Source organism: Dermacentor albipictus, chromosome 8, assembly GCF_038994185.2.
Source record: "Dermacentor albipictus isolate Rhodes 1998 colony chromosome 8, USDA_Dalb.pri_finalv2, whole genome shotgun sequence".
Lineage (NCBI taxonomy): Eukaryota > Metazoa > Arthropoda > Arachnida > Ixodida > Ixodidae > Dermacentor > Dermacentor albipictus.
Window position 1 is genome coordinate 35,047,649 of NC_091828.1, and position 12,701 is coordinate 35,060,349.

Genomic DNA, 12,701 nt, shown 5'->3' on the forward strand with positions numbered 1-12,701 from the left:
TTCGCCCTGTTGCTTGCCTTAGCTGGACTCGACTTCATTGGCAATGTCGACAAGTCAGTGATCAAACGCTACGGTTTGAAAGCAACGATCACATATTCTAGTGGAATTTAGCATATTGGAAAATAATTATTGGACAAAAGTGGGTTTGAGGCGTGTCTTTTTTTTACTATCGTCATTGTCATCATTTTCAAATGACAGTTTTCGCCGTGTGACAGCACACTGTGATAATGACATTAATCGCAAGAAATGTCATTTGTTGGAAATGACATTAGATTTGCCGTGTGACGGGGTGTAAGCCTAATTATCGTGATCATTCCAATCATGTTTTATTCACATAGCTGATTCATGAGCATTCAAAATATTTAGGTACCATAGGTGCCACTATTCTTTTCATTTTCGTCCAAACGTATTATACAACAGTGTAACTTATATATGCAAGACCAACATGAGATAATCTTTTTCTCCAGCAATGTGCTTGCAGTTTATTTTGCCTGCTAGAATGTGCGGCTCATGAAAATTTTTTTTACTGAAGTTTATTGCCCTGAAATGGCTAAGTACGACATTTTAGGATAAGTGTATAAACATGCACAATCGCATTTCACGATGCTGACCCAAGTTAAGATAGATGCATTTTATACAATGAGTTATATACACATATTTTTTCTTTGAAGGTTGTGAAAAGAGGGGGAAAGGGGGTGATTTGTACAACAGTTCAAATTATAGTCCAGAAAGTATGGCACATGGTTTGTGAGCCCTACATATGGTAGAGTAAAATACAACTTGAGCTGATGAAAGTTTCGCATGGAAAGCACATCTGCTGTGGATGACCTACAGTAGTGGTGAGAGGTCGCAGTTTCATCAATGTCTGTAATACTTGCACATCAGTTTCAGCAAAATGGCAGACATAATTATGTACAATGCACCTTAAGTAATCCCAAGTGGAAATTATTCCAGCTTACTGCTATTTTGAGACATTGAATCCCACTAGGATCATAAGTCATACCAATCCAGTTAACTGCAAGCCTGAAAAATAAAGCAGAAAGAGAAAAAGCCACAGTCTGCTGCGTGGCCTACAGTGCACCAGGAGGCACTACACCTTCCTGCTTGGTACATGAAGTGATGCAAACAAGTATAAAATAACTAAAGTCGTTGCCTGCAATAAGAATAGCCATATAGGTCAAATGTAGGCCACTGGCTGTGCCAAGGTAGTTGTTACCACTGTGAAATTGGAGAACGGTTCCCTTTTCTCTCTCTCTCTCTGAACTCTTCAGGCATTGATACAATGTAGCAAAATGATAAACATGTTTATGATGTCATTAACTATAATGCCCTGCAGTCAGTAAAGGTGGCCTCGAATGATGTGGAAATCATGAATTTCAAGCGCACTAACATGTGCTCCAAGTTCACTGCATGGTCTGGCATGAGTATTGCCTTGTATTTGGGGTGTTGAAAACTCAACAACCACTCTTTATGTATTATAAAGCAGAGCAAAAGTGGTTTCTTACCAGCAATAGCAGCTCTTTCCGACTTGGACAGAAAAACACGACCCAGTTCAAAGTCGTGGCCTCTGTGCTTGAATTGGAAAACCACATACATACCTGTGTTGTCTTCAGTCACAGCCATTGCAACAAAACATCTTTTTCCACACTTAACACTTGAAGGCCGCTTCAGCTTTTGTTTACTTGTAGCTGTGGAAAAAGATAACCGGGTGGTTTATTCTAACTTAAGCACTTTACATTTACACCATTTAGCTACTATTCAACTTGCCTGAAACCTGGCTACGTGAACGGCGCAAAGGTGCGGTATTTTCACGCTTTCAGGGCAACGCAGCGTTTTCAGCAGGGGTATGAGAAGAAGACCTAAATATAGGAAACAAATAGTGAACGTGCAAGTAATTCAGTTTGAGATGGATCATCTACTAGACTTTTCAAATATTGAGTAATATTTGCAGTAATGCAATGGATTGCCCGAGGTCAATGCATTGCATGCAGCATTTCAAGGGCACTTGGTTTGTCTCTAAACAAGAACACAAAACAAATCTGCGTTTTTACATGCCAATACCACGATCTGATTATCAGGCTTGCCTCTCTCAGTAAAAATTCGTCCTGGCTGTCAACACCAATCGAAGCAATTACTATATGCAATGCTAACAGGGTACGGTGACAAAAGCAGCATTCATAGCAAGCACAATGGCATGCGCTAAGACCCATTGACCACTGGAAGGCACACAGTCTGCATTGCATACATGTGTTCTTGCACGTGGTTCCGAACTGTATGGCAATTTGTGATCCTTTAAGTACAGAAACTAACTTCTGTGCACACTTGTGATGGTTGTTGACTTGTGAAAAGAGGGGGAGGTTACTTGTGCCAGGTTCAAATTATTGTCTGGAAAATATCGTATATGGTTTGTGAGCCCTGCATATAGTAGAATAATATGCAAGTTAAAGTGATGAAAGCTTCACATGGAAAGCAGATCTGCTGTGATCTTATGCACTGATACAGTAGTGCTTCATCAGTTATCAAAAACCCGTACGAATGATCTCGGAAACAATCGCCAATCGTACCAATATATTAACACCAAGCTTCCTGCGACTGCTTGCAGCCCATATCACTATCAACAAAAGCTAATTTCATGGCACACTACCCTGACCATTGGCCCTAATCAGCACCGCTTCATCAGGTCGGTTGGGTATCAGCAACTAAAGCTACAGTTAGCTGATGAATCGACTCATATCTATTTGCAGAGGCCAGCAAACCACCTTGTAACAAAAGAGTGCATGGAATGGTAGCAATGTTGTTTGTGTCCACCACTGCCATCTTTGCATCCATTTGTGCTATGGCCCCTCCTTCTGGACGCCGTTCATAGCCTCGCGGCAGTCTCTTGTCGAGCTTCTTGCATTGTTATCGGGTGTAATACACTTGTGCATATGCCGTAGTGCATATGAAAGCACATGCGTCATTTGCAATGCACATAAGACATTCACCTTCACTTCTTTTGTTATGTGTGACAGAGCGAATTGTTTTAGTGCAGTTGTAATTTCTTGCCTCTCCGACGCCTAGGCACACAGCTGCTTTCATTAGCCCACAAAACTTTTATTTAATTATTTACAAAGGCTTTCTACCTACTTAAATAAAAGTACTTGCAACATACTGGCATGGTACCAATTGGCTGGTTCTGGGTGTTAAAATTTTCTTAAATGTGTAAGCATCTCTATGCTTACCAAACCTCCATCACGCAAGATAAAACTGTGGGCCGATCCCAGAGATAGTGCAATACTGGGCCGACCCACGGCGGAGGTGAACAGCCTTCAAGCACTCAACAAAGTGAAAAGTGCATACAATATAGATAGAGCATGCAGCAGCGAGTGGCTTTACCTTTGTTCTGCCTGTCGCTACCACGAGATCGAAGCAGCGCTCGCAAATCTCTCAGCACACACCGCACCGTGCCCCTTTCGCAGATCGCTTTCAAGATATGGGCCCGCTCTTCAAGGCAAAGCGACGAGAACACGGCGTTCAAGATATGGTCCACGCAGCGCATAATGGTTTGACGTAGATGGATAAGGCACTAAAGAGCAGTATCAGCTTGTAATGATCAGAATGTCATCAGCACACCTGGTGCTGCCGTCTGCAGCAGTCCGTGTTGCTCCGACGCTGCTGTTTATACCGGTCATATTAACTTCCATAACACTTTTTTTTGTTCAAGTACTCTAAAGAGCCCAGGAGGCATAGAGGTGGGGGATGTTACGATTGGCCAGCGGGGATAGTGACCTTCTGGCTTCGCTGCAATGAATCGCTTCGTGAAGCCAACAACACGCCCCCTTCGAATAGCCCTTCGGAGCCAGTAAGGCTAGACACGTTTGGTGGACAGGATTGTTAGCTGGTTCGCTGTCACCTTCAGGGACCAATTGGAGCAAGAAAACTCCTGGAAATGTTTGTTCTATGGCGTTCCCCCATGTACTCTGGTAAAAGTCACAGTCATGACAGATTCAGCAGCTAACTGCAGAGTCAGCTCGGGAACCAAGACGTGCCAGCTTGAGTCAAGCGTGACAACACCTGTCTATGAGGCCCCACTCATTTTGGTGTGTTCAGTAAAACAAAAGTACAAGAGAGTGTGTGAACCTTCGCCCTCAAAGGCGGGTACTTCGACGACTTTGGACGCTTTGGTTGGATGAAGGTTGGATGGCAGCTTTCCCTGGCCTAGGGATCTAGTAAGGACAGAGAGTGTTTAAGCATTTTCGGCTGTTCAGTGTGCATTTCAGTCATGCTAGACTGATCAGATGTAATGTTCTCCACCCTTCATGTAGATATTGTAAATAAATCCCCTACTCCTCATTCTTAATGAGAACAAGTTCCTCCCTTCAACAACATCCTTAGCATGAATTAGTCGAACAATGGTATGGGCCAGGTACCCTTTTCATGGCAGACACCAACTCTTACAGGGATTACAATGAAAGGAGCAAAAAATACCAAATGTACACAACTAAACAAGAAATATGAATTGGAACAACATGAATTAGTGCAAAAAAATGACTTATTACAGGGTATATACAGTGTGTGAAAAAAACATAGTAATGACAAGGTTCAAGGTTCCTAAAATACTTGACTTATCACAATGAGCTGTTTCACATTACAAAACAATGGAAAAAAATTTAAGTATAGATTCCTAAACAGGAAAGCAAAATTGCATATTAAATAAGAACATCAAGAAATGCAACTGGAACAGAACAGCAAGGTAAGAGGTAGTTCAGATATCTAGGAACAACTTCAAATTATGTACAAATGAGTTGTGTCAGATAGCGAGGAGGAGAGGTGAGTGGAAAAACGGATTAGTGTGGGCGAAGATGGGTGCGATTTTAAGTTGGTGATCAAGCCGTCAAGACACACGTCACAAGCTAGTCTGATATTTAGAGTAACGTGGGACAACCGATTGGAGTAAAGTTTATGAATGAAGGACAATATTGTCAGAAGCCTGCGTATATTGAGAGGAGCTAAATTAATTTAATATTTGATTTCCGTAACTCTAGATGTATGCGAGTAGTTTCTTGTGATGAAGCGAGCAACCTTATTTTGCAAGGACTAGTTTGTGTTCGAGGTAGGCCTCGACACAAATTAGAGTCAGAGTCAAGTAAGCGAGAAATTTTGTCTTGGAGTTAGCCGAGTGCAAATAGTGCCTTATGAAGCCAAGTGATCTGGTTGCTTTAGTAGAGGTTGCCGTTTTTACACTCTGCTAAGCAGCTGAGCGGAAGCGCGAATGCACATGCGCCCTTCGCTTAGGTGCAAGCGGGCTGGCGGAGTCAGAAACACGGTCCGCTTACAAGCTGCCTGAGCAGAAGGTTGCTGCCATTTTTTCCTAGCAAGGGTGGTCGATGCACACACCCACTCTGGCTCGTGCATCGAGGCACCTTGTCTGCCTTGCTCTTTACAAGATAGATTTGCACAGACGAAGACTTATGTCTGCTAGAAGGTGCGCATGCTGACCCATTTGAAAACCTCGAAGAGCGGGAGTATGTGATGCACGCTGTGCAGCACGTTAGCATCAGAAAGGACCAGATTGGATGCAAAATGCAAGCTCGCTGGCTATCACGTGGCATTCCCCAAGATGCATTCCAAGATGGGGTTTATTTTCCACTGGATAAAATGGACCGGTAACGCATTACAAGTTCATGTTTAGATGCTTTATGGACAAATAAGCTATATGTTTTCGTTTTACTTATAAAAGTTTTACTTATAAGTTGCCGATTATGTAAATTTCATAAGTTGCCGAAAAGATGCCGATTATGTAAGTTTCATCTTTCCAATAACGTAAATTTATATGAGAATAAACAATGTTGTCTTTTTCTAAAATTGATGGGAACCTTACTTCTGGATCAACCCTCGTATGTCTATCATGTCATTAACGTAAATGTCGAAGGGGACCTAAAATGCTGCCCTGTGGGACACCTAACAATATTGCCCTGTCGAAGGAAATACTATTTCCAATGACAATGTATTGCCTGCAATCAAGCAGATACGAACACAACAAAATGTGTCATTCCGTGTACACCGTTGGCAGCGAACTCTGTTAATAAAATCTTGTGTTGCATTGTCAAAAGCCTTGCTGCAGTCAATAAATATCCGGACTACTAGGTTTCATTTTTCTAGCTTCTTGATTAACGCCTGCTGAACAAGCAGTGCAGTTTCTGTAGAGCAGGTCATCAAAGCTGTTTCTCCATCGCCAGGGTTCGTGTCATGCTCTCCAACCATGATTCCTCACTCCTTTGTGCCCTCCAGAGGGGCACGGTCATGGCCTCCGAAAGAAGGGGCTTAAATCACCACAGCAATTAAATTGCAATTTTTTGCTTTTAACATGCTTCAATGCATGTTAAATTGCATAAGCTTCCCTGCTTAACTCAACTGTAATGCGGCAGAGGTGACTTAAGGAACACTTTCTAGACATGCCAAACAATATGTGCATTCTGGTCGGAACTACACCTGACTTAACATTCCGACACGTCGGCATATGGATGGCCCTTGTGCAGTTTAAGAGCACAAATACGCATGCTGGTTGTGGCTTGAGGAAATGTGATTGCTTAAACAAGTTTCAATGCCAATGCCCTAGACTGAGCTTCACCGCAATGCAGTTGTGTTATGCACTGGAGCTTCCGTGATGTATTGCGGTCCATCACTGCAGCAACGTCAGAACCAGCTTTGAATGGGTGTCAGGTGAGTTATTAGATGTCTCGGTGCTCATATTGCGACAGATGACGGCACATGTGCGCATGTATAGCCGGGAACATGTGCAAGGCTGTGTTGCATTCTCGTATACGGAGCTTGCATATGGGCGAAGCAAGGGCCCAAATCACCACAGCCCTGCCGGAAATAGCCCTAAATCCCTGCCTGTACACTTCTTAAGGGTCTCGGTGCTTTTACCGTAACCGGAGATTGCACATATAATAGTATATTTTCAAAACTTAGCTCATTGGAACATCTTCCTGTTCATGCTACGCACACAAAAATGAGGAATAAGAGAAAAATTATGCAGATCCCACACCCTGTGGGAATTGATGTAAGTGAAGCTTTCCATGCTGGATGCTCTGATTGACGATAATTAGCAGTGTTGACGGCTAAAGCTTAATTTCTTCAACATTTAGGCTAACATGAGATTGGCGAATTGATGTTAAACGTTACCTTGTGGGCACCACTGCTGTTTGCCTGCGCAATAGGCAGAACACACAGGGAGGGGTGTTTGCATGAGGCATTGTTGTGGGCCATATCTTATAACTCCTGAGAAGGTTGAGTGTTGTCATTTCCTCATATGGCACATCGCGTTATGGCGGAAGTATTAAACTTGGATTGTGGGGCTGTACGTGCCAAAACGACACTCAGATTATGAAGCACAGCATAGTGGCAGACTCCAGATTAATTTTGACACCGTGATGTTCATTAATGTGTCCCAAAATCTAAGTGCACATGGGTTTTCTATTTCGCCCCTGTCGAAATGTGGCTCCCGCGATTGGGATCAAATCCATGACCTCTCGCAATGCCATAGCAGCAGAGCTAATGCGGCGGGCACAGAAGTGTTGATTTGACGGTCAACCACTTCTGTAGTGTTTCCTGGACGCTGCGGTGCGTTTTAATTAATGCGGCTCTGCTTCTGCACGCCCTGTGTGAGTTGCTCGCTTGACATATTTGCATGGTGTTTATTTTTTCAGAAATAGCAGCAACATATTGCACTGTGCCTTGAACATAAGCACCCCGCAACCGCTGTTGTATGTTAGTGGAGTTTCCTTGCCTTCTCACGTCACTTCCCCCATCTTATATGGGAACTGCCTCTTCTCCCTCTTCTCTCTACAGTTCTATCTGTGTCCCCTCTGGCCTCGCACGTAAGCATTGCAGTTTCTTCAGTGCTTCCGAAAGGAGTCACAGATAATTGCAGCTGTCAGGTGGCTAATGTGACAACGGCCAGGGAGCTCCAGAGGGCATTGTGCACATTCGATGCGCTGGGGTGAAAACAAGCTTCTCCCATCTCCTTTCCTCTCTTACTTGTGCCTGTCATGTATATACACACTCTGAACACCCCCCTCCCCCCTCCGACGTGGTGTGTGTGACATCAGCAGCTGGAGTGGGAAAGTGAAAGGAAGAGACAAAGAAAGCTTCACTTTAAAACAAAATGCGTAAAGGTTTCTATGCTTACCCAATGAAAAAACTCGTCCGTCACGTAAGATGATTGCTTTCAAGATAAGGCCCGCATGAGCGAGCGAATTGTGAGATCGGGCCTGCGCAGCCGCGCCATAAGCAGCGGCCGCTAATGTACAGTTGATAATGGTTTGCATCGAGAGGAGGCAGCATCATTGACATCTACGTATGACGTCTACCTAACGTGACACTGTTCAATTACGTCACGTAGAACAGCACGCATTGGCCAATGCTCATCTTCCATGAAGCAGCAACATCATCCAAACGCACCATGATATAAAAGGAGTGAAGAGTGCTACTACTGGCCTCTGCTTCATACTCATGCTGGTCTTTGTTTAACATTTTGGTGTTGCATCTGCGCTTCTCCATTTCATGATTTTTTCGTGGCATTTCTCGCAATTATATGAAACGCAGCAGCATATGACGACAAAACAGTAGGTGATCAGTAGCAAATGCTTATGCATCAATTAGATAACTCCGACAGGATACTCTGCATGTAATTTTATCTTTTTCCACTTTCAGTATGCTTCAGCGCTATGGTATGCTTGACCGCGTAACCTTGCTATGTCCAGTGTTTGTGACCCTTTCCCACTGTTGGTATACTTCATCACAATGCTAAGTGCATGGTTGAATGCGTAACACCACTGTATTGGGATGAAGCTAACTTATGGGTCTGACATTAGACAGCTTTAATTTAGCGTACGCAACTATAGCGTATGCTATACGCTATAGTATATATAGCGTATGCTAAGCAGCACACATTTTTTTCAGTTTTAGTTGGCCTGCGAGATGTTCAGATCTCAGAGGCCATGTGCCGTCATTGCAGCTATCTCCCTACTGTAGCTATAGGTGGTGCTAACATGTCGGATGTTTCTTTCGTTAGGCGTCGACTCACTCGAAACGAGAAGCGATCTCGAAAACACCACAAGGTTATCCATAATACTCTGTCATCGAAGCAGCCTGAGACTAAGCGAAAGCCATTTACACAGTCAGTTGCTAAGAACGAAATCCATTTACAAAAGCAACGCCAAATTCAATTCAATCAAAGCTGGCAGCCGGGGCCGCCGCCATGTTTCACGCCAATTCCGCAAACCACACAAAGACGCTAATGCTCAATCTGAGAAATAGTGTGTGTACGCTATACGCAATGGGTCGTTTAGCATTCTGCGCATGCACAGTGATGTATGCTAAACTAAAACTGTCTATTATGCAGCACATTTTAGATGCTTGCTGGTTTTAAAGTCCAAAAGCTGAGATACAACAGCGTCACACACTATCACGTGAGGAAAACGAACCGCGGCATGCAGCAAGTAGCGTCAGCATAAGCACTAGATTACAATCGAACAGCTCTAGAATGAAGACCACAATTAATTTGCCTGTAAAACAAAGAAACCAATGCGTCCCTGGTGGCTGATTGACGTTTATAAAACGAATGCCGCACCAGTGCCGCCACTGCCCCGCGAAGATGTCACCAGGGTAAGCTGTGTGCTAGCGCTAACAGCAGTGTATTTGAAGAGCGTGCTGATATTACTAGTGCTGTTGCTCTGCCCCGGGATTCACTCACCTCATATGCTACTTGTTGTAACGGATCAATGGCTGACGAATGCATGGATAGGCCGCGAATGTCAACGAAGGCGACCAAAAATTTTGCAGCAAGGGAGGCTTGGGGCACTAGACAATCGGGGGCTTTGCTTTGCATGGTTCCTGCATTTGGTTGGAGAGCAAGCTGGGAACCTCAATGGAGCACAGGGTGGCTACAGTAGAACATGCTGTCAGGGATATTTTGCAGAGAAAGATTAGCGGTCTATTTCATTAAGTCTCTCTTGAATTCTTGTTAAAGATTTTCTTTTGTTGAAAGTGCTTAGCTATTGTGAGCAGTGAGCTGCGCAACCTTTAAAACAAAGTGACCTGCATAGCGAAGGATTTTGAAGGTGCGAGCACTTTGTTAAAAAGGCTTTGACTACATAGATATATTCAGAGCAGCGCTTTCTGCCCTTTAGCCCATGCAGAATTTGTAGGTCCTATTTGCGCCACCAGGATCTTCCGATGTACTGCAGTGAAGCCTTTAATATGTGTCCCAATGTCCAATGCTGCGGAGTTCAATATATCCATTTAATGTCTGAGCAAGTTTGATGTATGAAGTTTCATATACATGTAATTCTCTTGGTGATTCACTACCTGTTATTTAAGCAATAATTCTATTTATAATTGTTTCATATAACAAGGTTCAATTGTAATGAATTATTGTATATGACATTCTTCCCATTATTATAACTAATACTCTCAAGCTTGGAACCTCCAAGCTTCCTCATACAGTTGGCCAATGTGACAGTACACCTGACACAACAAGCCATGTCGTACACTTACTCTGTGCATATTCACAGCCCATGCAAGCTTGTGCTGAAAGCTTGTTGCTGCTTGCAGAGGTAAACATTTCACTTGACTGTTGTAATGATCTCGCTGACTATGTGATGGAATAAACAGTTACTCCACAATAAAACATAGTATGAGGCCATTTTGTAAACATGAGTTTGAAGTAAAACTGTGCCATGCATCATCGAAAAAGGAAAACAACATTACAGGGATGAGCATAGTTATCGTGGGCTTGTCTCTATAGCTTTTATGTCTTGCTTTATCCACATTATGCTGCACAGTTTTAGTTGAAGCGGTTATTGGCTGGCAGACGTCTTCCCATCGTGTTACTACGAGTTTTGATGAAAGCAGTCTTGGCCAGCCTCTCTACCCCTGGTTCTCTGGCTTAGGTGCTGGTGCCTCCAGTAGTTCAGATTTGAATGGGTGCAAATTAATTTTCCCTCTCAGTGAAATCATACCAACTTTCCCAGGTTACCGGGCTTCTACAATTCCTCCTAAGTTGGACTTGTTCAACAGCTTTACCGAGTACTTTAAGTAGGCAGTGTATTCTATGTCGTAGGGCAAACAGAAAATTAGCATAAGCACTCTTGCTTTCAGGCTGCCATAGACTTCGAGTTAAAAGTGCAGTCCAGATCAACATGTCCGACCTTGATCCCTCCAGTCTATGTGCCAGCCTTCCCTATGAGCCAATACTTGTGCAGGTGAACATACCTTCTTTGTTCCATGCAAAACATTTTGTTAACTGTTTCCAGGAAAAAGTAGTTCAAGCATAAATGGCTAACACATGCTCTTCATACCAGGTTGCCATGGATAATGGAGACGATAGGAAAGTACAGGCCAGCGTCGCTGTCCCAGATCCATCCGTCAGCTTCTCTGTCACAGGTCCATGTGTCCTAACTGCTGGTCTTCAATGGGAGTTGACACTGTCTCCTTCTATAAGGGCATTTTCTGACACGCTCTTCTGTGGGAGAATGCCCCATTCATAAAAAGGAACAACAAAGATTGGACACGAAATGGTGCAGCTAAAAAAAAATTACTTGCTGGGTTCGCCACCGGGCCATACGCGTCGGCGCTCGTGACTCGACAAAAAGCAGCCGCAGCGGCACGCGCAAGCTCAGGCTTCACATAGTTTCGCACCCATCGCAAGAGAGGCACCTCACGGCTACATTCGGATATTGCCGGCGCACAAGGAGGAAGTGCAGAAACATGCACGCTTGCAGTCTCGGAGGGATGCGCATGCGTGCAAACTTGATACCGTGGGTGCACAGCTAGAAGGGGAGAAGGGTCGTTTTTCCACACGCTCGCGCACCCTGTAATATTTTGTGGGCGAGTGTACATACTAGACATATTGTCTGTAGTGCTTATTTTTTAAATGTGATCTTTTGGGACATATAATACATATAATATGCATCTTGGCTTTGTTGCACATTAAGAATTTATTTTATAAATACTATGTAATTATCTGAAAAGATTAATGTTTCTTTAGATTTCACACATTTCTTTTGCTACATTGTAAATGTATATCCTGATAGATTAGTGTTTCGTATGTTATGCGTTTGCCGATAGGAGACTTACTGCTGCCATGCAAGGGCCTTCAGGCACATTAAAGCTGTACGTTGCAGCTTTTCGCCTGGAGGACACCCAACAAAGTTTGTTGGAAATAAAACCATTTCTGGTACGATAAGTCGAAAATTCTATTTGAAGTCGCTGCCTCTAGACCCTTCGTGCCAACCGCCATTTTGGCAAGGCTGTGTGATGTCTGGGAATAAGGCTGCTTCGATGGATTTCAAGACCAGATAGCAGCCTTCCTTCGCACACTCTAGCACCAAAAAGGGCAGCACAGTGTCAGTGTTACTTGTGCTACAATTCCTTCACTTGTGCTATAAATAGCAGCAGCAAACTGCCAAGATGCAAAAGCAAAACAATGAATGAGGGCCATAACGTATTTCCCAGCTCCTGAAATCAGTTCCAGTGTTTGCAGTAGGCAAAGGCATGGCCTTCAAGATCAGCTTCGATTACCAGTGGGAACAGTTTCCGAGGATGCCAATTCATTTCATCAAGACTCAGTGTTGCCACACTGCTTTTGATTCAAGTGTGGGAAAAAAAATTGAAGTGAAAATTTTCTAACACATTGAATGCAGTCAAATTTTTTT

The 12,701-nt window shown here is 43.5% G+C and overlaps 1 protein-coding gene across 4 annotated transcripts in view; it reads left to right on the forward strand.

Moving 5' to 3' along the window:
* LOC139046684 (uncharacterized) overlaps nt 1–11,482 on the forward strand; it is a 42,302-nt gene extending 30,820 nt beyond the window's left edge. For 2 of the 4 annotated variants that reach the window (XR_011507877.1, XM_070523257.1), the window contains one exon: nt 3,459–4,397. The gene's annotated coding sequence lies outside the window, so the exon portion shown is untranslated. Of the gene's footprint in view, nt 1–3,458; nt 4,398–11,145 lie in introns of those variants that run through there. The other 2 variants (XR_011507878.1, XM_070523259.1) reach the window with 2 other exon arrangements.
* The last annotated feature ends 1,219 nt before the right edge of the window (nt 11,483–12,701 follow it).